A 27229-nucleotide genomic window follows, 5' to 3' on the forward strand; every position below is an offset into this window, starting at 1 on the left:
ACTCTAATCCCAAAGTCATCTGACTCTTGCGGCTGAATTTTCCATACACCTTCAAGAGTATTTCTTATTTCTCCATTCTGTGAGATAAGAATATGAACACTCCTACCATCCCTCTCCTTCTACCTCCAGTCTTCCATCAACTACACTCAGAGTTTATCATTACATTTTATCCCTTCCACTGTAACCAAACCTCTCTTGCTTTATATATACATTCATGCTAAAACATGGAAATCAACAAACAGCATTCTATTATTGCTACTCTGTAAACATCCCCCACTGTGAAGGAAATTACAATGTTGCCAAATAGTGGGCTGGAATTACACTTCCTTCCCTGATTTCCTGACCCATATGCCACTGCTGGACAATTCCAAGCATCAAGTTCAAATGGATTAATTTTTCTTATACTCCCCAATTACTTAAAATTATGTAACATCATAATCTCCTTCATTTTTAGGTCATGACTTTCTTAGGTATTTTGCCTAGAATTTCAAATTGCTTTCTTGATTTCTTGTGGCATTTGCCTTGACCAGCTTCTTCACATTTTCAGACTTTACATCATACTAGCCCGTGCAGCTCCCTTTTTCCCCCCAGACTTCCGTTCTCCTATTCCAGTCTGGCTGGTTTTGTTTTTAGCGGTCTGCTTATCTGTTATCCTAGAACTCTTTTTTGCCCTTCCAACTTGAAATCACTGTCCTCTCAGTCTTCCTTTTTCTTGAATATGCCTGTTTTCCTGGAATACATTCTTGGGTAACTTCTTTTAAAAAGATGTGTATGGGGTAAATTACCTAATTCTTTGCACGTCTGAATTGTTTCTTTGTTTTGTTTCGCTTTCACCCTGGCTGGGAGTTTGGCTGATTGTAATCTTTGAAGGCATTTCTCCCCTGTTTCTAGCCTCTAGGGGTGCTATGCCAGATTGACTCTTGTTCCTTTGTAAATGATGTATTATTTTTTTTTCCATTGAAGCTTTTATAATCTTTTGTTTATTTATTGTTTTGAAATGTCATGCTGATAGGTCTAAGAAATGGTCTTATTTCATTCCTTGTCTGGGTACATGGTGAGCCTTCCTGGAAATCTATGGATTTGCAGCCCACATATGTACAGTTGCTGCCCTACGTCTGGCCTCAGTGGTTGGCTCCTGCACCACCTTTGGGCAAGAGCCTATTCCCCCACAGATGGCCAGGCCCCTGGGGCAAGGCCCACTGCACTGTGACTCTGAAGGGGCAGGGGGAGCCAATGCTTCCGGGAGCGCTGGGGTTTGGCTGATAGGTGGCGTGAGCCAGATGCCTTACGGAGGAGCTCAGGTGCCTCTGGCACCCAGCACTCAGGTGTTTCTCATCTCAGGACTCCCCAGCCTACCACAGAAGAACTCCCGAGATCCCACGAGATGCAGTTTCTTCCGGGAAGAGTGGTCATGACTGTAACATCTCAGGACCGATTCTGCCCTTCTCGAAGACTATATTGTGTTGGACTGGATTTTCTAGAAGACAGCACCTGAGGTAAAATCTTACTACTGGGGAGTGCAGTACCAGAGAACCAGGAGTGAGAGGAACAGGTGTGAGGCAAGAGAGGAAAGAGTATTACCGAGAAGGCCACAGCTTCATGAAAGCCGAGTGCTGGGTCCTAGGTCCCACAGCATAGCTTCAGAAAAGAAACTGAAAGGTATGCATCTCCACACAGTCCCTCTGAAGGGAAAGAGTGTTTGCCCAGTCCCCTCTCCTTTTGGTCAAGGACTGTTCCGTGGGGTAACCCCTCAATAATTGCAGGTTGTGTAGTTGTTGGTGCCAAGAAGTTCCTCAGCAACCACAAGGAATCCCCAGAGTAGGAGGCAAAAGGTGCTGCAGGGGAGCAGGCAAGGTGCTGTCAGGTTGTGTTCTTAGGTGAGCTCAGGGACCAGAGGTAGCTGTCACCGCAGGCCCTTTGCAGCAGCAGCAACCTGATTCCCTAACCATGGGAACGGCTCTAGTAACTGCTAGATTCAGTCACCGCAGATGACTGAATGTGTAAACGGAATCCCCTGGAACTACTCACTATCTTGGTAGCTCTGGGAAATAGTTTTCTGGTCCTTATATTGTTTTATTGAACTTATTCGCATTTTTTTTTACGTGCACAAGATTGTTCTGTTTATTGTTTTCTGTTGTATGTCTTCTTATCTGATGTTATTTATTTATTTATTTATTTATTTTAATTTACATCCAAGTTAGCATATCGTGCAACAATGATTTTAGGAGTAGATTCCTTAGTGCCCCTTACCCATTTAGCCCACCCCCCCTCCCACAACCCCTCTAGTAACCCTGTGTTTGTTCTCCATATTTAAGAGTCTCTTATGTTTTGTCCCCCTCCATGTTTTTATATTATTTTTGCTTCCCTTCCCTTATGTTCATCTGTTTTGTATCTTAAAGTCCTCATATGAGTGAAGTCATATGATACTTCTCTTTCTCTGACTAATTTCGCTTAGCATCATACCCTCCAGTGCCATCCACACTGTTGCAAATGGCAAGATTTCATTATTTTTGATTTCTGAGTAATACTCCATTGTATATATATACCACATTTTCTTTATCCATTCATCCATTGAGGGGCATTTGGGCTCTTTCCATACTTTGGCTATTGTGGATAGTACTACTATAAACATTGGGGTGCATGTGCCCCTTTGAAACAGTACACCTGTATCCCTTGGATAAATGCCTAGTAGTACAATTGCTGGGTTGTAGGGTAGTTCTATTTTTATTTTTTTGAGGCACCTCCATACTGTTTTCCAGAGTGGCTTCACCAGCTTGCATTGCCACCAACAATGCAAAAGAGATCCTCTTTCTCCGCATCCTCGCCAACATCTGTTGTTGCCTGAGTTGTTGATGTCAGCCATTCTGACAGGTGTGAGGTGATATCTCACTGGGGTTTTGATTTGTATTTCCCTGATGATGAGTGATGTTGAGCATTTTTTCATGTGTCAGTTGGCCATCTGGACGTCTTCTTTGGAGAAGTGTCTATTCATGTCTTTTGCCCATTTCTTCACTGGATTACTTGTTTTTGGGTGTTGAGTTTGATAAGTTCTTTATAGATTTTGGATACTAACCCTTTAGCTGATATATCGTTTGCAAATATCTTCTCCCGTTCTGCCAGTTGCCTTTTAGTTTTGCTGATTGTTTCCTTCACTCGTACAGAAGATTTTTTATTTTGATGAGGTCCCAATTGTTCATTTTTTGCTTTTGTTTCCCTTGCCTCTGAAGATGTGTTGAGTAAGAAGTTGCTGCAGCCAAGATCAAAGGGGTTTTTGCCTGCTCTCTCCTGGAGGATTTTGATGGCTTCCTGTCTTACACTGAGGTCTTTCATCCATTTTGAGTTTATTTTTGTGTATGGTGTGAGAAAGTGGTTGAGGTTCATTTTTCTTCATGTCATTGTCCAGTTTTCCCAGCACCACTTGCTGAAGAGACTGTCTTTATTCCATTGGATATTCTTTCCTGCTTTGTCAAAGATAAGTTGGCCATATATTTGTGGGTCCAGTTCTGGGTTCTCTATTTCGTTCCATTGATCTGAGTGTCTGTGCCAGAACTTATTCGCATTTTTAACACTTAGGAGCTCTTTCTGGGTCTCTGTTTATTCCTTTCTCACAGTATCCTGTGCCCAGTGGGGAATAGGCAGAAGTGTCCCAGAACTTGGCCCTATATATTTGGTCCATTCTTTCCAAACTTTGATAAGTTTGTAAAGCCTAGAGGGATATCTACTAGCATGTTTTCACTATTAATTTTTCCAGTCTTCTTGGTTTTCTGTCCTCTCCTCTTCCTTTGCCTATCTAGATCTTTCTTTCTTACTTTCTTTCTTTTCTGTATTTGAGAGAGAGAGAGAGAGAGAGAGAGAGAGTGAGTAGGGAGAGGGACTGAGGGAGAGGGAGAGAGAATCCAAAGCAGGCTTCACACTCAGTGCAGAGCCTGACATGGGGCTTGATCCTACAACCCTGAGATCGTGAACTGAACCTAAATCAAGAGGGGAACACTCAACTGACTGAGTTACGCAGGCGCCCTGCCTATCCAGAAATTTTTATTTAAGTTTATGTAAATCTCTTTCTTGAAACCTGGCAGCAGTTTTCCTTTTTTCTGCCTTTGCCCATATCTCCTTTTCAAGCCTCAAAAGTCTTCCTATTTTTTCTTCTCCTGGGTGTAACTTTCTACTAGTAACTTTAGTTTAAATGAGCATCCATGCTCTTTCTGCTACACTTTTCTCATTCTCTTCTTTTAAACATGAAAAGTGTATTTCATTGACATTTATATACTTTCCTGTTCCTGTTTTTTGCAAGCTTCAACTGGAAATTTGTTTCTTCTTTGTTCCTCTTTTTACTTTCATCATCTTCTTGTTTATCACGAACAAGCAGAAGTATATCATCTGTCTTTAACTTGAAAACTCCCTACCTTTTTGCAGTTTTCCAGTTTGTTTTCCAGTTCTTTTTTTTTTTTTTTTTAAGTTTATTTATTTTGAGAGACAGAGAGAGTAAGCCGGGGAGGGGTAGAGAGAGAGGGAGAGAGAGAATGCCAAGCAGGCTCTGTGCTGTAAGCCCAAAGCCTGACATGGGGCTGGAGCCCACAAATCATGAGATCATGACCTGAGCTGAAATCAAGAATCGGACACTTAACCAACTGAGCTACCCAGGCACCCCTTAGTTTTACAGTTCTTAACAGACTTTATTTCTCTTTCTTCTAGAAACAGAATTTTTCTATAATTTTCTTCTGCTGTTCCACTTCATACTATGTTCTTCCAGGGTAGTGTTCTAAGAACTTCTCCCAGGGGAGTCTGGGTGGCTCAGTCAATTAAGCGTCTGACTTCAGCTCAGGTCATGATCTCATATCTCATGAGTTCAAGCCCCACATCGGGCTCTGTGCTGATAGCTCAGAGCCTGGAGACTGCTTCAGATTCTCTCTCTCTCTCTCTCTCTCTCTCTCCTCTCTCTCTCTCTCTCTCCCCCCCTCCCCTGCTCATGTGCTATCTCTCTCTCTCTCTCTCTCAAATAAAAACATTTAAAAAATTAAAAAAAAAAAAGGAACTTCTCCCTTTAATGTTGGCTTCTGTTTATGTTTGTTTCTCACTTTTACAAAGTTCTGGTAATCATAATTGTCCAGTGCCCATGTCATCCTCCGGTTTGCTGAAAGAATTTTTCAGAATCTGCACTTCTCTTGAAAGCGTGTGATGGTACTTTGTCTACGGGAACTTTTCTGGACGTGGCTGTGAAAACTCTGTGTTTCTGAGTGATCCAAAGGCTGTGTGTCAGTTTTTCTGGATATGGCACTCAAGTCATTGGTTGTTTTCTCTTCTTTAATAAGCTCTTCATATATCAACCTCTGCTCTTATTTAAGAGTGTTCATTGCATTTTCAACTGTTTCCATTATTTCTCTGAGCTTTCAATAAAATTACATGTAATTTTCACTTCTTTTCACTAATGCTGGAGTCTCTTTACATTATTATGCATTTGGGCCAATTGTTGCTAGATTTTCGCTCTTCCTAGTTTCCTGCCAATAATTTATATTCCAATTCTTCCACTACAATATGTTCAATAATAGTCTCTTTTTTTTTGGTTGTAGAAAAGACTATCTTTTTCTGCTAATAATTTGATTTAAAAAAATTGTCTGCTTTAAGCATTATCTTAGCTTTCTCATTCCCAGTAGCTTTCAGCTTTCTGTTTTGAAGCTGAGATGATTGAATTCCATTCTGAATTCTTTTCTCTTAGACATGCTGGAGCCACTCTAGCCAGGTGGGCCTAGGGGTTCGCACAGGGGACACTTCATAGAAGGAACAGACTGTTCCCTGCATGTGTAGCCAGGCCTGTGGCTGCACCGTACCTTAATTTCTTCTTCCATAAAATGAGGTAATACAGTATCTACCTCTTAAGGCTGTTAGAATGGAGAACTTAGTATACGTAAATTCAAGATAGTTTATACCTCAGATTATTATTAATTCCTCAAGTCAGTGTTTTGTATGTTGGCCTTGCTTGTTCTCTTTAATGCTAGTGGTATTTCTCACATGTCTCCTTATCCTAGGATGTCTAGTCATGCTTTAAAAAGGTTTGGATCACTAGAATTTCTTCTGCTATTGTTTGAATAGGATGATTTTCCTCATGGTGTCACTAATAGGAAGAGATTTGATGGAGAATTCTATGCATATTCGTGGCCCAGGCACATTCCTCTATAAGCCTTCATGTTAGTTGGTGGTGAGTAGGAGCTAAATGTCAGTCTGTAGATCCCCAAATTTGGTTGGCTTTCATACATATCCTATCTTTGTATAGACTTCCAGTTAATATGGCATTAAAAGGGACTGGTGATGATATCCTAGAGTGGTGGATATTATGAAACAAATGTATAAAATACAAATAAAATGTTTATAAGAAGTTCTGTGCTTGATAAGAGAGAAGAATCCATGGCTTAATTATAAGTGCAATGCTTTTCTCACTTCAAAATGATGTCCTAAGTTCCTTTTTTTTTACTTGAAAGTGACATGCAGTTTACTCTCTAGAATTGAGGGTAATTATAGAATCACTGTAATTTTTGTTTTTTTTGTAGAATTTTCTGTAGAATGCCAGAATTGCTTGTGATTTAGTGTAGATTCTTTAATTTTGTTGATTCAAAAATAGGACAATAACTTCAAAATATTACCCCCCCACCAACAAGGTAATGATGTGTATCTGGGACACCTGCAAACTCTTGAACCCAGGAGAGGAAAATGAGGAACAAAGGCGGAAATATTCTTCAGTAAAAAAGCCCTATGAGCCACTAGTGGAGTGAGTTGTCTGAGGCTGTGGTCAACACTCTGACTGTTTCTCTGCTGAATTAGATTTCATAACTTCCTATGATGTCATCTGTTCTTTTCTCTCTGGCTTGAATTAGGACCTCCCTTACAGCTGCCAAGTCAGTTTCCTTTAGACCAATTTATAATCAAGTATTTCTACTAAAGTTTTGTGAATAAAGCACTGAATGAGAAGGCAGGATAAATTGATTTCTTAGGCCCATTTTCTTTCTTGCTATCTGACTTTAGAAACCAGTGTTCAATGGACCCTGTACTTCTAAACAATTCCCATTCCTGGAAGGTAGAAAGAGCTTCCTTAAATAGTAATGAGTTCTTTGTTTTTGAAAGTATTCCAGAAGACCCTTGAAAACCACTTCTTAAGACTCTTGTGGAATGTTTATGTAATAAGATTGGATTCAATGGCCCTAAAAAGTCTCTCTGAACCCTGAGACTCAATGACTTTCTGCTTTAGTTCTATGGAAAAGAGGCAGGTAGGAAATAAGGAAGAGAACTAGCTTATTTATTCAGACTTGCATGGATTTCAGCCTTGGTTTCTAGAGTTGCTTCAGTCTTCCTAAGGTTGTTCTTTACCTGTCCATTCTGACTCCATATGTAGATACACAGTTTTTTTTAATATCTTTCCATTCTTTTTCAGCATGTCTGTATAGGTATCTTTATTTTTTTTTTTTTTTTTTAATTTTTTTTCAACGTTTTTTATTTATTTTTGGGACAGAGAGAGACAGAGCATGAACGGGGGAGGGGCAGAGAGAGAGGGAGACACAGAATCGGAAACAGGCTCCAGGCTCCGAGCCATCAGCCCAGAGCCTGACGCGGGGCTCGAACTCACAGACCGCGAGATCGTGACCTGGCTGAAGTCGGACGCTTAACCGACTGCGCCACCCAGGCGCCCCAAGTATAGGTATCTTTAAATCAAAGGTAAATGCATCCCGTTAGTTGAAGAGATGGTCAATCAATGCAAGCACAAGATTTCTTTGAATATTATTCTTTAGTTTAGTTTTTTAATTAAAAAATTTTTTAATGTTTATTTATTTTTGAGAGACAGAGTATGAGCAGGGGAGGGGCATAGAGAGAAGGAGACACAGAATCCAAAGCAGGCTCCAGCTGTCAGCACAGAGCCTGATGTGGGACTTGAACTCTCGAACCCTCAAACCATGAGATCATGACCTGAGCCAAAATCAGACACTAAACCGACTGAGCCACCCAGGTGCCCCTATTATTCTTTATTTTAAAAGTACATGGAAACTTAAAATTATATATCCTATATCTGTTTCTCTTTTAAAATTTTTTAATGTTTATTTATTTTTGAGAGAGCAAGAGAGAGAGAGACAGAGAGTGAGCAGGAGAGGGGCAGAGATAGAGGGAGACACAGAATCCAAAGCAGGCTCCAGGCTCTGAACTGTCAGCACAGAGCCAGATGCAGGACTCGAACTCACGAACCATAAGATCATAACCTGAGCTGAAGTTGGATGCTTAACTGACTGAGCCAACCCGGCTCTCCTCTCTTTCTCTTTTAATACAAAATAATATTTTAAGTCACCAACTGTTGGAGGCAGAGGAGGTAAAATGTGACCCAATCCATCTGGGAAGATATGCCTCTGATTTCTTCACATGACAAGGCATATCACTCCTGCTTAAGAAACTCAGATCAACACATGGACTGGTAGGCACTCTGGAGGCAGGTTTATTATCCATGATCTCACAACCCTTGGGACCTGTTTCTGCAAGGCCTCCCTTCCCCACTCCAATATGGAAGGGGAATCATACTCTGGAGGAGGATTGTGTGCTAAACACCCCCCCTTTTAAATCATTCATGCTTCTCTTTCCATTTGACTCTGAACCATTTACAATGACATATTTTAGTAGAATTATTTCAGAACCTGTCTTCACTCAATCTGAATGTGCCTCAGTTAACTAATAAAATCCTTGCCCCTGAAAAAAGGGTGTATTATGTGTTGCATTTTGCTACATTTCATGATGTGTCTTTGGAGAAGAAGTGTGCATTTTATATAATTTGTCAAGGACTGTTTCAAAATGTGTAACATCATCAATCTCACTGACAACATCTTTAATGACTTCACTCTGTAGTCAGAATTTTGCCAATCGCGAGCTAGGACTCAGACTACCCCACACCTGCTCCCTACCTATTGTTTTAGCTGTATCATCTGTTGAAAAGGCAACCAAGTTTAAGAAAAGAATTCATCCATGAAGCATTTCTTCTCTAATTAAGTCAACAGATGTTTGAAGTCTATACCTGGGGAATTTATTACTTCAGTTTTAAAAAGTAAGAGGAATTCACACATCTACCTTCACAATATGTTTGTTTGATCAATGTAGCCAGGCTGGTAATGACTGAAAATAGTCAAGAATTTGTGATGGCTGTCATTTTCAACAATTTGAATGGCATTTTCCAAAAGTGCTTTCAATGGCATTATCATCCAGATTTCATTGCTCCATGGCAGGAAATCTGATCTTCCTCTCATGGTTGGAGGCTACACAGAGCTGACCTGGCTGACACAGGCTCAAGGAACTTGGGCAGATGGCAGGAAGTGGCTTTCAGGGCCTCTGTGGTTGTATGGAGGCAAAGAACAAATATTAAAGTTGAAGATCACATTCAGAAATGCAGAGCTAAAACAGTCATAGAAGAAGGCAAGAAGAGCCCCAGGCAGGAAACAGTTAACTGGTGCAGCCTGTGAGTCAAAGAGCCAGTGAAAAGGAAAACAAGGATCCTCCACTAGAAAGAGGCAAGCAAGATGGCTGACAAGCAGCCAAAAGATGAGCACTTGTTGCTTTCTGAATATATGAAGCCAGAACAGAAGGGACACCCATTGACCTTTCTAGGTTTCAGTTTCTTCATCTGTTTCCTGTCTCCCTGCCTAAGAAGAGTGTGGAAAAGATCAATGTTGATCTTGTAGGTAAAGTCAAATTACCATTATTATTATTATTATTATTATTATCCAAATCCATGAAACAATTGAAAAATATATGGAAAGATAACCTAAATAAAAAAGAAAGAATAGAAAAAACCATCTATATGGTAAGAATATTTTGTTGTTGTTGCAGAACAAAATAGGACAAAGCATTTTGGTGTTCGTTTTCCTTAAATTCAGTCTGTTCTAGTTAGTTTCTAACCAAAGTATTTAATTAGCATCTCTGATTGCCAAACATTTGTTATAGTTATAATTTGTAAACGAGTTATCTATTGTTGTTACTGTGGCAAGTTCTGTTAAAGTCACAGATCAAAATTTATATAACTAGGAAAAATCCCGACATGAAAGAATTGGATTTTTTTTTTTAACATACCAGGTCTCAAATTATCTACCTACTTTGACAGCTTTAGTGTCTTGATTAAATATTTTATGATGATACTACTTACGATAAAATGTAAAAGCTAATTTATACTGACATCCCTTTATGTAAAAGGTTCCCAGGCTGATTTATTACCAGGTTGAAGCATGTTAGTGAATACAACCATGTCTAAAGTAAAGACACTTTGCGATTTTCTTCCACACTCCTAGTTAAGCAAGTTCAACTAAACAATTTATATGAAAAACAGGGTCTTTAATTTTACAAGATTCTAGTTTATCTTCCTATGATATCTTCTTTAGTTTCATTCTTGAATTCAATTTAGTACCTGCTTTGTTATGTTCTAAGTAATGAATTTGGAACACTATGCTCAATTATAATTCATTTTTATACCTGTACACTTGAGGAAGCTTAATGTGAAAGATTCAAACTTAGTTCTTCTCAGACTTGAATTCTTACCTTATACTTAACAGAAAAGTAGTTAATCAGTTGCCAAATTAACAGTATGTTTTCCCAGTTTTCTAATTCCCTCTCATCATTTTGTCTTTTGGTAAATTTATTATTTTATGTCATTCTGAAAGGATTTTGAGGAAAGTGTATATGCATGTGTCTTCGTGCTATATAGTATATATATACTACATATCAAATAATATATAGTTTTGGTTTGGATAAGAGATGGTTAAGGGACTACTTCTAATTCTTGATTTACAATTACATAGAACTATTTATCAATACAACTAATGAAATAAAGCACTATAATTATAATCTAATCTATGAATATAGAAAATCTGGATAGTGATAGATGAGTATTATTCCTAAGGTTTAAAATTATTTTTATCAGTAAGTGGATTTCAAGGGTTATTACAGAAGAAATAAATGACGTGGATTTTCTATTGGTAACAGTTTGTGTTACGGGAGCATTAGAGGTATTGTAAAGTAGAGAAGATGAAACCAAGAGAACGCTAGAAATAGGACAAAGAAGAAGCAGGCACACCCCAAGGAAGCAAGTGCACGTGGTACACTGTAGGATCTTATGGGACAGTTCGTGATAGAGGAGGTGGCAGCCACAGTGGCATAATGGGAAAGAAAGATGTCTTTGGTAACAGCATTTTGGTGGGAGGGAACAGGAGAAAATAGAGAAAAGAGTAAGGACAAAGAGAGACCAGATGCTGATAGTATTGAGCCAGAAACCAAAATATGTCATGGACCCAAATCTTAGCAGCAAAAACCTAGTAAAATGGGAAAATGATAACACAAATAAAACCAATATAATATAACTTATTTTCATCAATGTAGTGTACTCACATTTTATTTCATTTGAGATGAATTATTCAAAGGAGGAGTTATTTACAATAAGACTCATAAAACAGTACCTAAAGTGGGAGAGGGAAGCCTACAATAAGAGTCCACAAGGTGGCTATGTTCGAGCATAAAACCTGGAGTTTTCTCCTAGCCATGATAAGGATGGAAACTTAATTATATTTAATGAGTGTTTTATAATTTATAATGTAAAATAATCACCTATAAATGTTTGGGGGATAAAAGTTTCCTGGGAGAAACCTGTCTCCTGTGTGACAATAGCAGGAATAGAATATCAAAAACAACATCAATATTGGTTTCACAATGAATAGCTAAATTTACGTGGTTAGTTTTGAAAGTAACCCAAGATAAAAATCCATGGCCAACAACTGAGAGACAGTTCTACAAAAGCAATGACATGTCACTGTCTGAAAATGTAGCCTTCTTATGATCTAACTTGATCCAAGAACATTGGTTCATATTTAGCGAGTGTTTGTGCTGGCTTGGGGACACACTTGTGAACAAAATAGGCATAGTCCCAGCCTTCATGGAGCTTACAGTTTGTACAGGAGTCATAAAATAAAGTAAAAAAGATACAAAAATAAAACAGTTACAAATTGTGATAGCAGTGTTAATTTTCTTCTTAGACCTATCAAGAGTTAAAGGGGTGGAGGATGTCCTCTTCTTTCCATCTAGTGTCAGGGAAGACCTTTTTTAAGGAAAAGACATTAGGAGAATTTGGCGTATATACAGTAGTGAATAGATGCATAACCCAAGACAATCTGCCTTAACCACTTCTCTACCAGAGTTTCAGTATGCACCATTTAAGCACATATTGTTTAAGAGTATGTGCTCTAGGCAATTGACCTGGATTACAGGCATTCTGTATGGCTGATTAAGGAAATTCCATAAATTTTAGAAAACAATAAGCTGATAAGACAGTATCCTACTATAAAACTTAATAAGCTTAATATTTTAGCTCAAGTAAAAGTGCTATAGACTGAATTGCATCCCCACAAAATTCACCTATTGAAGCTCTAACTCCTAATATGATGGTATTTGGAGATGTGACTCTTGGTGAGTAATCAAGTTTAGATGAGGTCACAAGGGTGTGTGGCCACTTGATGTGATTAGTGCCCTTATAAGAAGAGATGTGAGAGAGCTTCATCTAATCCCACCCCATGTGAAACAGTGAGAAGGCAGACATCTGCAAGACAGAAAAAAGGCCCTCACCAGAGAATTCAGGAAACTAAATCAGCCAGCTCCTCAATCTTGGACTTGCTAGCCTCCAGAACTGTGAGAAATAAATTCCTGCTATTTAAGCCATCCAGTCATGATATTTTGTTATAGCAGTCTGAGCTGACTAATACAGAGATGAGGCAGAAGAAATAGCAGAATTTAGATAGAGTCATAAGATGTGAAAGAAATACAGATGCTAGATGTTTATTTTAAATCCTAATTGTGCTGACAAAAGTATAGTGAGTTCCAGTCTTTCTTTGATACTCAGAGGCATCCTCTGGATCTCAGAATTGATTATAGCTGCTTTACGTGGACAGTCTGGTTCTTACAAGCCCCTACATTTCACTAAAAGGGTCTTGCCTACCAAGATTGGGGGATTAAGTCAATCCAACTGCACATGAGTAACTAATAATTCTCATTTGTTTAATAATGCAATACTGTAGTATTTTTAAAAATTAGTTCCATTGTATTTAAAAAATTGCATAAAAAAATAACTCTTCAACCTCTTTTTCCAAAGCCTACCAATGGTAAAGAGTTTCTTGTACATAATTCAAGATATACTTAATGTACATATAAGTATTGATATTGTATTACACACACTCAAATCCAAATGGCAGAATTGTGCAAATAATATGCCACCTTTTCTTTCAGTTAGCAATATAACTTGGAGGTCATATAGTACGTTTTGTGTATCTTAATATAATCTGTTCCTAATTAAAGTTTCTGTTTTCCCAATTTTTGCTATTACTAATGGTGCCAAAATGAACATCCTGTATAAATACTTTTATGCATGTGTGTGAGTATATCTGGAGGATAAGTTTTTTCATATATTTCTCAATCATATTTCAATTTTAACAACCATAATAATGATGATGTATTAGACTTCCTATTTAAGCAAATACCAAATTGCCTTCCCAAAGAGGAAATACCCATTTATACTCCCACCAATTATAAGCAAAAATGACTATGTGTCAAACTATGCTATAAATTCTTAACTTATAACAACCTCAGGAGGAGGTATGATTATTATTTCCAATTTAAAACTGAGTTAACTGAGGCACAGGTAGGTTGAGTAGCTTGACAAAAGCCAGACAGAAGTGACTAAATGGAAAGCTGGGTTCAACATTCCACCCTCTTACCCATTATACTATATGGCCTTCCTGAGTTTCAGTACTAGCTCTCATACTTAAAGCTGATGGCCTTGGCCAAGTTATTTACCTCCCATCTGTAATTTCCTTATATGTAAAATGATAAGCTGTGTGGGAAAATGTGAGGGAAAACTGAGATAGTGGAAGGAAAATCCCATGCACAAAGCACTAAACAAACATAAATGCTTTGCCTCCCCGTTGAGATAATATATGAATCACAGGGATGAATAAATCATTGCCCTGGCTGATCCTTTTCAATGACACAAATTAAAGAAGCAACTGTGACCCCTTTAAAAAAAATTTTTTTTAAGGTTTCATTTTTATTTTTGAGAAAGAGGGGGATGGAGAGGGGCAGAGAGAGAGGAAGACACAGAATCCAAAGCAGGCTCCAAGCTCTGAGCTGTCAGCACAGAGCCGACATGGGGCTCAAACCCATGAACCATGAGATCATGACCTGAGCCGAAGTCACTCAACCAACTGAGACATCCAGGTGCCCCGCAACTATGACCCTTTTGAAATACTGCGGCAATAAAGCCAAGAGACATGAGAATTTGTGGTGTAACTCCCCTCCCCGTCTTTCTTGTACAGTCTTTAATTCTGATTGATTTAGTCTTGGTCCAACTTCCTCACAGTGTTTATATAGATTCTGAGTCCCTAGAAACCAGTCTAAGAAGTAGGAGTCATTTTAACCTGCTGGAACTGGTTTCCCCACCTATTCAGGAGATTGCTCAAAGTTCTCTTTACTATCATCATCAGTCTTTGGCTAATAAGTTGAGAGCAAGTGTCAACCTGGGAAGAATTAAAGGGAACATATTTGTGTTCAGCTGTAGAGTATGTTGTCACTTAGAATATACAATGACGGGGAGAAAACTTTGTACTGCTAAATGAGACCTGTGCATTAAAATATTTTCACATACTGTAGTTTCCTTTCATATGATAAAGTAGTTGAGTCAGTAGCTATTGAAGAGTTCTTCTCTTGGGAATGGGCCTTGGGAATAAGTAATTCAAAGAGAGATCCTTACCTATTTCCCACATAAGCAGTTCAGAAGCCGAAACCCCACTGCTGTTGTGCACAGGGGCTGAGATGGTAGCAGAGCTGGAGCTGAGGCTACCGTGACTCAACCATAGTCACTCCTGGCTGATTCCTTAAGATCCAACCTATTCTCTTGTTTGTCCTATAGGGGCTTGGCTGAGATAAAGATTGGTAAAGCTGTGTTGCTAGAAACTGCTATTCATTCCAATATAGCCTTGAATGGACCTTCTATTTAGGTTCCACAGTCCAGAGACTGCAGCCGGGGATGACTCATGTACTTCTTCCCTCCAAATGTGTTCCCCTCACAGTATGGAGGATATCTATATATAACCTCACACTGTGGCCTGTCTCCGCATCTCTGAGTGACGAGTAGAGCTCAGGAAAATAGGCTCAAAATGGGAAGCAGGACATTTAGACATGGCTGAGTTGACATAATGGTTTTGATGTGACTCAGAAAACTCACAACCACATAAAAATGTCAAAATAAAAAAATCACTGTTTTTTACAACCGGGTTATAAAACAACAAACACCCTGACAATTATACGAACTTTGTGCTTCACTTCACCTCTCCCTCTTACCTGATCCATTACCTTAGATCTGTGAGCCCTGATGCTGTGCTCATCTCTGTCCCATCCATGCTGTGTTCCCTACCCGAATCCCTTGACTCCATAGTGCTAACCAGCAATGGTGTGAGTCTCAGATCCTTTCATTTTTTCCACAAATATTTACTAAGGGCCAGGCACTATTCAAAACACTGGAGTGAATGTGCTTTTTCCTCTGTCCTTTTTTTTTCTGCGGAGTCCATAATTATTTTCCATGGAAAATTTAATCTTTTGTCTTTCTAACTGAGTAATATAAGTCTCATCTCAAAATAGACAAGTCACAATGTCATATAGTACCAGGAAGTGCTTCTGCTAATAGAAAGGATTTCCATATGATATAATTTAGGAAAGAAATAACTGCAGTTTGGCAAAAAATATTTTAAACAATCCAATGGACAAAAGGTTCTGTTCATCCCATTTAGTACTACCATTTTTGCACATTTATAAAAATGTTTCAGAGACTTACACAAAGAATACATACCTCTGAATGTCCTCCAAATTTGGTAAATCTGGATATTTTACCATCACCTGTTTTAGCTTAAGAAAAATACAGTGTACTTCTTTATTTTAAAATTGTATCTACTCTGGTCACAATAGAACAGTTAGTTCCTGCTTTAATGTACCCCCTGGATCCAATACATAGCAAAAGTATATAAAGATATAAAAGGAAACACCTAAAACACAGGTTCAAAACCTGTTAAGCATTGCTGTGTACAGAAATAGAAGAAAAACGCAGAGCTGGGTAGATCCGAGGTCACAGGCATGCTGGGCTCTAGTCCTGAAGCAGGCAGTGGCAGCTGGCAGTTCAGTGAAGGAAAACTGAAGGTGTTCCATGGAAATCCGAAGACTGGAACCAGGTTTGAAAACAGGAGCAAGGTGAGGCTCCTTCTGGTGAACGGAGGTTGGAAATGTGCAGCCCCCCACTACCTGGGGTGATGACTGTAGACTGCTTCAAAAGCAGGAGGACCAAACACTCCATGCACCTAAGGAACTGGGCCAAATGCCCATGACCAGAGACCTGATGTCCTGTCCCTACTGAGACCACAGGCAGGTGTTCTGCAATTGTGTACAGTATCTGGGTTAAAGCTGAGGTTCAGGAAGTTGAGAGAACAAAGCTCCAAAACCACTGGACAGAGAAGTGTGAGGAAAAAGAAGAAAGAGGGATGGATATCTCATTCAAAATGAGGCTGCAGAACAAAATTTCAAAACAAGGAGAATTCTAATTCTATGAATGTGACCTAGCCAAAAATCAACAATTGTAACAAAATTTCATTCCAGATGAAATTTTATGAAACTATCCAGCCAAAGCTTTAGAAAACACATGCTTCGAATGCTTAAGGATTAAAATGAAAATTAATTATATATATATATATATATATATATATAGTAAAAAATTATATAAAGACAGTAAAAAACCAGAATGAAACAAGTCAGATAAGTTAAAAGTAGAAGGACTAGACATTGGAAATTAAAAATCTATTGATTGAAATAAAAATTCTAAGCATTTGGTAAACTTTGGAACAGAGACAATAAAAGAGAAAATAATAAATTGGAAAGTATTACTGAGGATTCACCAAGATCACAGCATAAGGTATAAAATCTGAAAAAAAATGTTAAATGATGTAATTATCAGTGGCATTCCTTTTAACTCTCAAATGCACCCTAATTTAGACAAAAAAATATATTTTAAGAAATATATAGGATAGACTAAAAGGCAAGTTAGACTTCCAAAAGGAAATAATAGAATCACAAAAAAGTAAGAAAGAGAAAAAAATTAATTTTTGAAAATTGAATAAAGACATGCATCCTCAAATTGAAAGTGAACTCTAAGAACCAAGAAGGATTATTGAAAACATATTCACACTTAGACCCATCATAGTTAAACTAGGAAAAATCAAGAATTAAGAGACACTTGTGTCAGGTACTGGGAGAAAAGACAGATTACCAAATGGTAATGGTAAAAATGGTAATTAAACATTAAACCAAGCAGATTTCTATCCAGCAACAATAGATGGCATTAAACAATAGAGAGATAATTTCAATGTAATGAGGGGAACTTTCAATTTAGAATACTATAGTCAGATAACTTGGTGACAAAAAAACCCAAGGTGTTGGAAAATAGATATCAACCCATACTTGATGTGTAGTTAGATTCTTGGTTTTGAGAAGTGGATGAAAATACTAGATAACTTCAGGGGCGCCTGGGTGGCTCAGTAGGTTGTGTCTGACTTCGGCTCAGGTCATGATCTTACGGTTTGTGGATTTGAGCCCCACATCGGTCTCTGTGCTGACAGCTCAAAGCCTGGAGCCTGCTTCAGATCCTATGTCTCATTCTCTCTCTGCTCCTTCCCAACTTGTGCTCTCTCAAAAATAAGTAAATATAAAAAAAATTTTTTTTAAATACTGGTTAACTTCAGATATTTTTAGAAATAAATTTTAACTTACCTAATTTTTAAGAGTGCAAAGTTTATTGATATGGTTTCAGGGTCTAAATTGTATCTACTCTTTTTTCTTTTTAAAAAATTTTTAGCAGTTTTATTTATGAGTCATACCATTTTTTGTGTGTTTTTTGATGTTTCAAGTTTTTAAATAGTAGTTAGTTAACATATAGTGTAATATTAGTTTTGGGAGTAGAATTTAGTGATTGATCATTTATATATATGTATCACCCAGTGCTCATCACAAGTGCCCTCCTCAATACCCATCACCCATTTAGCCCATCCCCCACCACCTCCCCTCTAGCAACACTCAGTTTGTTCTCTATAGTTATAAGTCCCCCTTATGGTTTGTCACCATCTTTTTTTCTCCTACATTCATCTGTTTTGTTTCTTACATTCTACATATGAGTGAAATTACATGGTAATTGTCTTTCTCTGACTGACTTATTTAGCTCCCTCCATGTCATTACAAATGGCAAGATTTCATTCTTTTTGATGGCCGAATAATAATCCATTGTGTGTATATACCACAACTTCTTTATCCATTCATTAGCTAATGGACATTTGGGCTGTTTCCATAATTTAGCTACTGTTTATAGTGCTGATATAAACATTGGGGTGCATGTGCCCCTTTGAAACAGTATTTGTGTGTTCTTTGTGTAAGTACCCAATAGTACAATTGCTGGGTCACAGGGTATTTCTATTTTTAACTTTTTGAGGAATCTCCCTAGTGTTTTCCGGAGTGGCTGCACCAGTTTGCATTCCCACCAAGGGTGTAAGAGAATTCCCCTTTCTCTGTATCCTCACCAACATCTGTTGCCTCCTTGTTAATTCTAGCCATTTGGACAGTGTGAGATGGTATCTCATTGTGATTTTGATTTCTATTTTCTTCATGATGAGTGATGTTGAGAATCTTTTCGTGTGTCTGTTAGTATCTGGATGTCTTCTTTGGAAAAGTATCTGTTCATGTCTTCTGCCCATTTCTTCACTGGATGATTTGTGGGTTTTTTCGATGTTGAGTTTGATAAATTCTTCATAGATTTCGGATACTAATCCTTCATCAGACATGTCATTTGCAAATATCTTCTCCCATTCTGAATGTTGCCTTTTAGTTTTGTTGATTGGTTCCTTCACTGTGCAGAAGCTTTTTATCTTGATGAAGTCCCAATAGTTCACTTTTGCTTTTGTTTCTCTTTCCTCAGGAGAAGTATCTAGTAAGAAGTTGTTGCAGCCAAGATCAAAGATGTTGCTGCCTGTGTTTCCTTCTAGGATTTTGATGGTTTCCTATCTCACATTTAGGTCTTTCATCCATTTTGAATTTATTTTTTGTGTGTGGTATAAGAAAGTGGACCAGTTTCATTCTTCTGCATGTTGCTGTCCAATTCTCCCAGCACCATCTATTGAAGATACAGTCTTTTTTCCATTGGATATTCTTTCCTGCTTTGTCGAAGATTAGTTGGCCATACATTTGTGGATCCATTTTTGGGTTTTCTATTCTGTTCCATTATCTATGTGTCTGTTTTTGTGTCAGTACCATACAGTCTTGGTAACTACAGCTTTTTAATATAGCTTGAAATCTGGAACTGTGATGCCTCCAGCTTGGTGTTTCTTTTTCAGGATTGCTTTAGCTATTTGGAGTCTTTTGTGGTTCCATACAAATTTTAGGATTGTTTCTTCTAGCTCTGTGAAAAATGCTGGTGGTATTTTTATAGGGATTGCATTAAATGTGTAGATTGTTTTGGGTAGTATAGACATTTTAACAGTGTTTGTTCTTCCAATCCATGAGCATGGAATGTTTTGCCATTTTTTTGTGTTCTCTTCAGTTTTTTTTTCATAAGTTTTTTTATAGTTTTCAGAGTTGTTTTTGGTATAGTTGTGAATGGGATTGATTCCTTGATTTCTCTTTCTGTTGCTTCATTATTGATGTATAGAAATGCAAAAGATTTCTGCACATTGATTTTGTACCCTGTGACTGCTGAATTTGTATCAGTTCAGGCAATTCTTTGGTGGAATCTTTTGGGTCATCTGCAAATAGTGAAAGTTTGACTTGTTCTTTGCTGATTTGAATGCCTTTTATTTTGTTTTATTGTCTGATTGCTGAGGCTACCACTTCCAGTACTTTGTTAACAATGTGACAGTGGACATCCCTGTCTTGTTCCTGACCATAGAGGAAGAGCTGTCAGTTTTTCCCCATTGATGATGATATTACCTGTGGGTCTTTTGTATATGATGTTGAGGTATGTTCCCTCTATCCCTACTTTACTGAGGGTTTTTATCAGGAATCAATCAATGTGATACAATGCATTAATAAAAGAAAGGATAAGAACAATATGATCCTCCCAGTAGATGCAAAAAAGCCGTTGAGAAAGTACTTTCATTAATGCAGTGTATCACATTGATTGATTTGCAAATATTGAACTACCCTTACTGCCTAGCAATAAATCCCATTTGATCATGGTGAATGATTCTTTTAGTATACTGTTGGATGCAATTTGCTAGTATTTTGTTGAGAGTTTTTACATTCATGTTCACAAGACATATTAGCCTGTAATTCTCTTTTAGTAGGGTCTTTGTCTGGTTTTGGAATCAAGGTAATGCTGGACTTGTAGAATGAGTTTGGAAGTTTTCCTTCCATTTCTATTTTTTGGAACAGTTTGAGAAGAATAGATGTTAACTTCTTTAAATATTTGGTAGAATTTCCTTGGGAAGCCATCTGGCCCTGGACTTTTGTTTTTTGCGGGGGGAGATTTTTGATTACTGATTCAATTTCTTTACTGGTTATGGGTCTGTTCAAATTTTCTATCCAACCTTGCTGGATAAAGTATTCTTGGCTGCATATTTTTCCATTCAGATGTTGAATTTATCATGCCACTCCTTTCTGGCCTGCCAAGTTTCTGTGGATAGGTCTGCTGCTAACATTATTTGTCTTCCCTTGTAAGTTAGGGATTCCTTTTCCCTTGCTGTTTTCAGGATTTTTTCCTTATGTCTGTGTTTTGCAAATTTTACTACAATATGTCATGATGTTATCCTGCTTTTGTTGATTTTGATAGGAGTTACCTGTGCCTCCTGGATTTGAATGTCTGTTTCCTTCCCCAGATTGGGGAGTTTTCAGCTCTAATTTGCTCAAATAAATCTTCTGCCCCCTCTTCCCTCTTTGCTTCTTCTGGGACTCCTATGATACAAATGTTATTATGCTTTATGGAGTTACTAAGTTCCATAAGTCTACATTTATGATCCAATATTTTTCTTTCCCTCTTCCTTTCAGCTTCAGTGTTTTCCGTAATTTTATCTTCTGTATCATGCATTCATTCCCCTATTTCTTCCATTCTTGTGGTCATTACATCCAGGTGGTTTCACATCTCAGTTATAGAATTTTTTATTTTGGCTTGACTAGTTTTTAGGTCTTTTATCTCTGTAGTAAGGGGTTCCCTGGAGTCTACTGTGCTTTCCTAAAGCCCAGCTAGTATCTTTATGATTATTGTTTTAAATTCTGGATCAGGGATATTATTTATATCTCGTTCAATTAGATCCCTGGCCATGATCTTTTATTGTTTTTTCTTTTGGGATGAATTCCTCCATCTTGGCATTTCGTCTAGCTCTCTATCTTCTTCTCTGTGTTAGGAAAGCCTGTTATATTTCCTTCTCCTAAGAGTAATGGCTTTCCGAAGAAAAGGTCATATATTGTCCAGGTCCTGGCACTTTAGGAAGCGTTTCTGGTGTATGCTGTGTGTGCTCTGATTCTGTGTTTTGGCTGCTCCTTCCCTCAAGTCAGTCCTCAGTAGAGGACTTTCCTGCAGTGGGGAGTGTTTGGACCTTATTCAGCATGTGGTGAGTTTTAACTAGTTGTGCTCTGTCTGCTTGTTAAAAAAGCCCCAACTCTATTTCTACTGGAGCAGAAGCTTTGCAGCACTCTGTGGTCAGTAGACTTGTGTGTGCAAGGCCATTTGTGCTGGTCTTCTGTGGAAGGGCCCGCTGCTCTGGTTTTCAGGCATACTTGCCCATGTAAAGAAGCACTTGCAGAGCACAGGGGGGTGGGACTTAGTGTAGGTGGCTCCAGCCTCCACTGTGGGCCCTGTGATGCTCACTGAAGTCTGTCAGTGCTGGTAGGTGGGGGAGAAAAATGGCATTAGCCAACTCTCTCAACTCAGAGAGGGGAGTTTATGCTTCCACTGTTCAGGAAGCCCTCACAGAAGAACAAACAATCTCCCCTTTCTCATGTATTCCAGGTATCCCTCAGTTCTCTGCCTTCACCCTGTCTGTATCTGGGCCATCCGCCCACCCAGCAGCACAGTGAACCTGTGTTTTATCTCAGGCACACAAGCTGAGTTTCAAAACTCTGAACTTCAGGGACCTGGCATGGCACAGACCCACGCTAACTCTCTGGGGAGGGTCTTGCTGTGCTGGGGCTAGTGCCAGTTTGTCCAGAAGGGCAGTCACACCAACATGTAGGAGCTTGGAGTTTAGAGTAAAGTGCAGCAAAAAGCTGGTGTCCAGGTTAGCTGCCCTCAGCAGGTGTCTCTGCCCCTATGCTAAGAAACTGGGTAGCATAATAGCACTTGCTGACTCTTTTGTCCCCTGAGATACAGTGCCATCTCTCCCAGATGCACTCCAAGAAGGGAGAAACTTCTCTCCCAGTGCATCCCAGCAGATCCTCAGATTACACCTTCCACTCCTGGGCCTCCACCTTCCTTCTCCACAGGAGCACCACTGCACCCACTGGGCTCCACACTGGCCATGGTGCAGACTTCTAAAACTTCAGTCTTTGAGCCCCAGTGGTTGTAAAAATTCACAATAATCAGCCCGTCTCATTTTTCCTGTCAATGGTTTTGGACAAGTGTTTTTATTGTGTGATCCCCTGTGTGTTGTTTGCTCTCTCTCTCTCTCTACCCTCTGTCCATATTCAGGGCTCCCTCCCCTCTACAGCACCCATGATTCTTTTCTCCCCCAAATCACATCTCCACACCTTCTACCTTCCATGATGTGGCCTTTTCTCTCCCTCTAGTTGTACAATTTGATCTCTCAGTCCAAGAAATTGGACATCAATTTCTTGGGTGTTCAGAATGATTTGATATTTATCTGTGTCTCAGGGTTGAGGCAAGCATAGGGTCCCCCTACTATTCCACCATCTTAACTCCTTCCTCTACTCTTTTTTTTTGAGGTATATTTGGCATATAACATTGTATTAGTTTCAGGTGTACAATATAATGATTCAATATTTGTATACATAATGACTGATCACCACAATAAATCTCATTAACATCCTTTATCATACATAGTTATAACTTTTAATTTTTTGTTTTATAATGAAGACTTAAGATTTTCCTCTCAGTCACTTTCAAATATGCAATACAGTATTATTAACTCTAGTCACCATTCTGTACATTATATCCTCATGACTCATTCATTTTATATATGGAAGTTTGTACCTTTTGACCCCCTTCACCCATTTTAACCCCTGGGCCCCACAACAGCCAATCTGTTCTTTGTATTTGTGAGCTTGGTCTTTGTTTGTTAGTTTCCTTGGCTGATTTTTATTTTATTTTATTTTATTTTATTTTATTTTATTTTATTTTATTTTATTTTATTTTATTTATTTTATTTTATTTTATTTTATTTTATTTTATTTTATTTTATTTTATTTTATTTTATTTTATTTTATTTTATTTTATTTATTTAGAGTGGGGAGGGCAGAGAGAGAGGGAGAGAGAGAATCTTAAGGAGCCTCCAAGCTGAGCATGATCTCATGATCATGGGGTATGAGCCCCAAGATGGGGCTTGATCTCACAACTGTGAGATCATGACCTGAGCCGAAATCAAGAGTCAGACATTCAACCAGCTGAACCACCCAAGTGTCCCACAGTTGTTTTGTCTTTAGATTCCATGTATAAGTGAGACCACATGATATTTGTCTTTCTGTCTGACTTATTTCACTTAGCATTTAGTGCTCTCAGGTCCATCCATGATGTCACAAGTGGTAAGGTTTCATTCTTTTATATATGGCTGAATGGCATTCCATTGTATACATATACTACATCTTATTTATCCATCCGTCAAAGGACATAGAGGTTTTTCCCATATCTTGGCTATTATAAATACTATTGCAGTGAACATGAGGGTACATATATCTTCTCAAATTAGTGTTTTTGTTTCCTTCAGGTATACCTAGAAGTACAATTGCGGGATCATATGGTAGTTTTAGTAATTTTTTGAAGAATCCCCATACTGTTTTTCACAGTGGCTATACCAATTTACATTCCCATCAGCAGGGCATAAGGGTTCCCTTTTCTCCTTATCCTCACCAACACTTCTTAATTCTTGTCTTTTTAATTTTTTTTTAATGTTTATTCATTTTTGAGAGACAGATCAGAAGTAGAGGAGGGGAAGAGAGAGAGGGAGACACAGAATCTGAAGCAGGCTCTAGGCTCTGAGCTGTCAGCACAAAGCTGGTCATGGGGCTCAAACTCACGAACATGAGATCATGACCTGAACCGAAGTTGGACACTTAACCGACTGAGCCACCGGGGTGCCCCTTTTCTTGTCTTTTTGATACTAGCTTTTCTAACAGATGTGAAATAATATCTCATTGTGGTTTTGATTTGCATTTGCCTAATGATTAGTGATATTGAGCATCTGTTCATTTGCCTGTTAGCCATCTACATGTCTTTTTGGAAAAAAAAATGTCTTTTCAAATTCTCTGCTCAGAGTTGCATGAGTTCTTTAAATATTTTGGATATTTTGACTTGCACATATTTTCTCATATATACGGCTTGTTCATATTTTGTCTCAATCAGTACATTAACTTTTCATTTTGTTGACGATTTCCTTTGCTGTTCAGAAGCTTTTTAGTTTGCTATAGTCCTCCTTGTTTATTTTTTCTTTTGTTGCCTTTGCTTCTGGAGTCAAATCCAAAAACTCATTTCAAAGGCCAATGTCGAGGAGTTAATGCCTATGTTATAATTTAATTATAATTAGTTAATTTTATCTATGCTTAATTTATAGCTTGTATGCTATGAATGTTAAAGTATTTTTGTGGAAATTAAAAAATATTATCTAATTTATCTATATATAGAAATGTAAAGGACTAAGACAAGACAAATCAATTTTGAAGAATAGCAAAATTGGAGAACTTTGCTCTAAGGGTTATCACGGTGTATTGCAAAGCTACAGTAGTTAAGACAGTTTGGTATTAGCACAAGATTAGACAAATAGACACCCGGAAGAGAATAGACACATGCGAGACCATTTGTTTTCTTATAAAGTATAAAAAATAATGAGAAAAATGTTTTTTTTTAAATAATGATGTTAGGTCAATTGGTTATCCATATGGAAAAAATATTCTTGATATCCTACTTCACATAAGATACAAAACTCAATTCTGGGGCAAGTGGGGTATATATGTCCATGTGAATGGTAATAATAAAATATCACATAGACTCTAGGCTTTCAGCTAGGGGGAGGCGAAGGTACAGCTTTCTTCAGTAGGTTCATCTGACACCAGGTGCCTCCACCATGCTTCCTAAGTTTGACCCCAATGAGATCAAAGTCATATACTAGAGGTGTACTCATAGGGAGCGCCATCGGCCCTGGCCCTGTCTACAGAGAAGGTTGGTGATGATATTGCTAAGACACCAGGTGATTGGAAGGGTCTGAGGATTACAGTGAAAGTGACCATTCAGAACAAACATTCCTGGATTGAAATGGTGCCTTCTGCTTCTGCCCTGATTATCATTTTTTTTTATTTTTTTATATATGAAATTTACTGTCAAATTAGTTTCCATACAACACCCAGTGCTCATCCCAAAAGGTGCCCTCCTCAATACCCATCACCCACCCTGCCCTCCCTCCCACCCCCCATCAACCCTCAGTTTGTTCTCAGTTTTTAACAGTCTCTTATGCTTTGGCTCTCTCCCACTCTAACCTCTTTTTTTTTTTTTTTCCTTCCCCTCCCCCATGGGTTTCTGTTACGTTTCTCAGGATCCACATAAGAGTGAAAACATATGGTATCTGTCTTTCTCTGTATGGCTTATTTCACTTAGCATCACACTCTCCAGTTCCATCCACGTTGCTACAAAAGGCCATATTTCATTCTTTCTCATTGCCACGTAGTATTCCATTGTGTATATAAACCACAATTTCTTTATCCATTCATCAGTTGATGGACATTTAGGCTCTTTCCATAATTTGGCTATTGTTGAGAGTGCTGCTATAAACATTGGGGTACAAGTGCCCCTATGCATCAGTACTCCTGTATCCCTTGGATAAATTCCTAGCAGTGCTATTGCTGGGTCATAGGGTAGGTCTATTTTTAATTTTCTGAGGAACCTCCACACTGCTTTCCAGAGCGGCTGCACCAATTTGCATTCCCACCAACAGTGCAAGAGGGTTCCTGTTTCTCCACATCCTCGCCAGCATCTATAGTCTCCTGATTTCTTCATTTTTCTGCCCTGATTATCAAAGCCCTCAAGGAACTTCCAAGAGGCAGAAAGAAGTGGAAAAATGCTAAACACAGTGGAAATACCACTTTTGATGGGGTTGTCAACAGATGTGACACTAATCTCTAGCCAGAGAACTCTCTGGAACCATTAAAGAAATCCTGGGAACTGCCCAGTCTGTGGGCTGCAATGTGATGGTTGCCACCCTTGTGATATCATAGATGACATCAGTAGTGGTGTAGTGAAATGCCCAGCTAATTAAAACCTATAAAGGAAAATATTTCAATAAAGGATCATTTGATAACCAAAAAACCAAAACAAAACAAAAACCCATCACATTGAAAACAGAGAATATCTTCATGACTTCAGGATAGGAAAAACTTTCTAAAGAAAAGTGTTGATAAATGAGACAAAATTAAGAACTTCTGTTTATCTAAAGACCCCAGCAAAAGAATAAAAGAGAAAACTACAAACTAAAGAAAATACTTTTATATTTTATCTGACAAAGATTATTATCCAAAATATGTAAAATATTCCTGTGAAGCATTATAAAAATAGAAAGTCCATTAAAATGTGGGCAAAAACTTGAACACTGAACAAATAACTCATGAAAGAGAATAAATGGATGACAAGTATATAAAGTACTTAACATCAGTAGTCATCAGGGAATTGAAAAATTGTATAACTATAACTACACACTCATAAGAACCGGCAAAATCTAAAGAAATTAGTAATATTACATATTGGTGAGGATATGGATCAACAAGAAATTTCTTGCACTATAAATGGAAATATAAATTGGTACAACCACTTCAGAAGACTGGTAGTAACTATTAAAGCTGAATGCATGTGTAGCCTATAACCTAACAATCTCAGATTTCACTACTACAAACATACCCAACCTAATGATGACTGAAAGACAGGAGCAAGAATATTTAAAATTGCATT

The 27229-nt window shown here is 38.2% G+C and overlaps 2 pseudogenes; one reads left to right on the forward strand and one right to left on the reverse strand.

The window, feature by feature from the left end:
* Window positions 1–1425: 1425 nt before the first annotated feature.
* LOC109248247 (coiled-coil domain-containing protein 112-like) lies at window positions 1426–22585 on the reverse strand (annotated as a pseudogene).
* Window positions 22586–25289: 2704 nt separating this feature from the next.
* LOC109248254 (60S ribosomal protein L12-like) lies at window positions 25290–26543 on the forward strand (annotated as a pseudogene).
* Window positions 26544–27229: the final 686 nt, after the last annotated feature.

The sequence above is a fragment of the Panthera pardus genome, unplaced genomic scaffold, assembly GCF_024362965.1.
Source record: "Panthera pardus isolate Hobbes unplaced genomic scaffold, ASM2436296v1 HiC_scaffold_17, whole genome shotgun sequence".
Classification (NCBI taxonomy): Eukaryota; Metazoa; Chordata; class Mammalia; order Carnivora; family Felidae; genus Panthera; species Panthera pardus.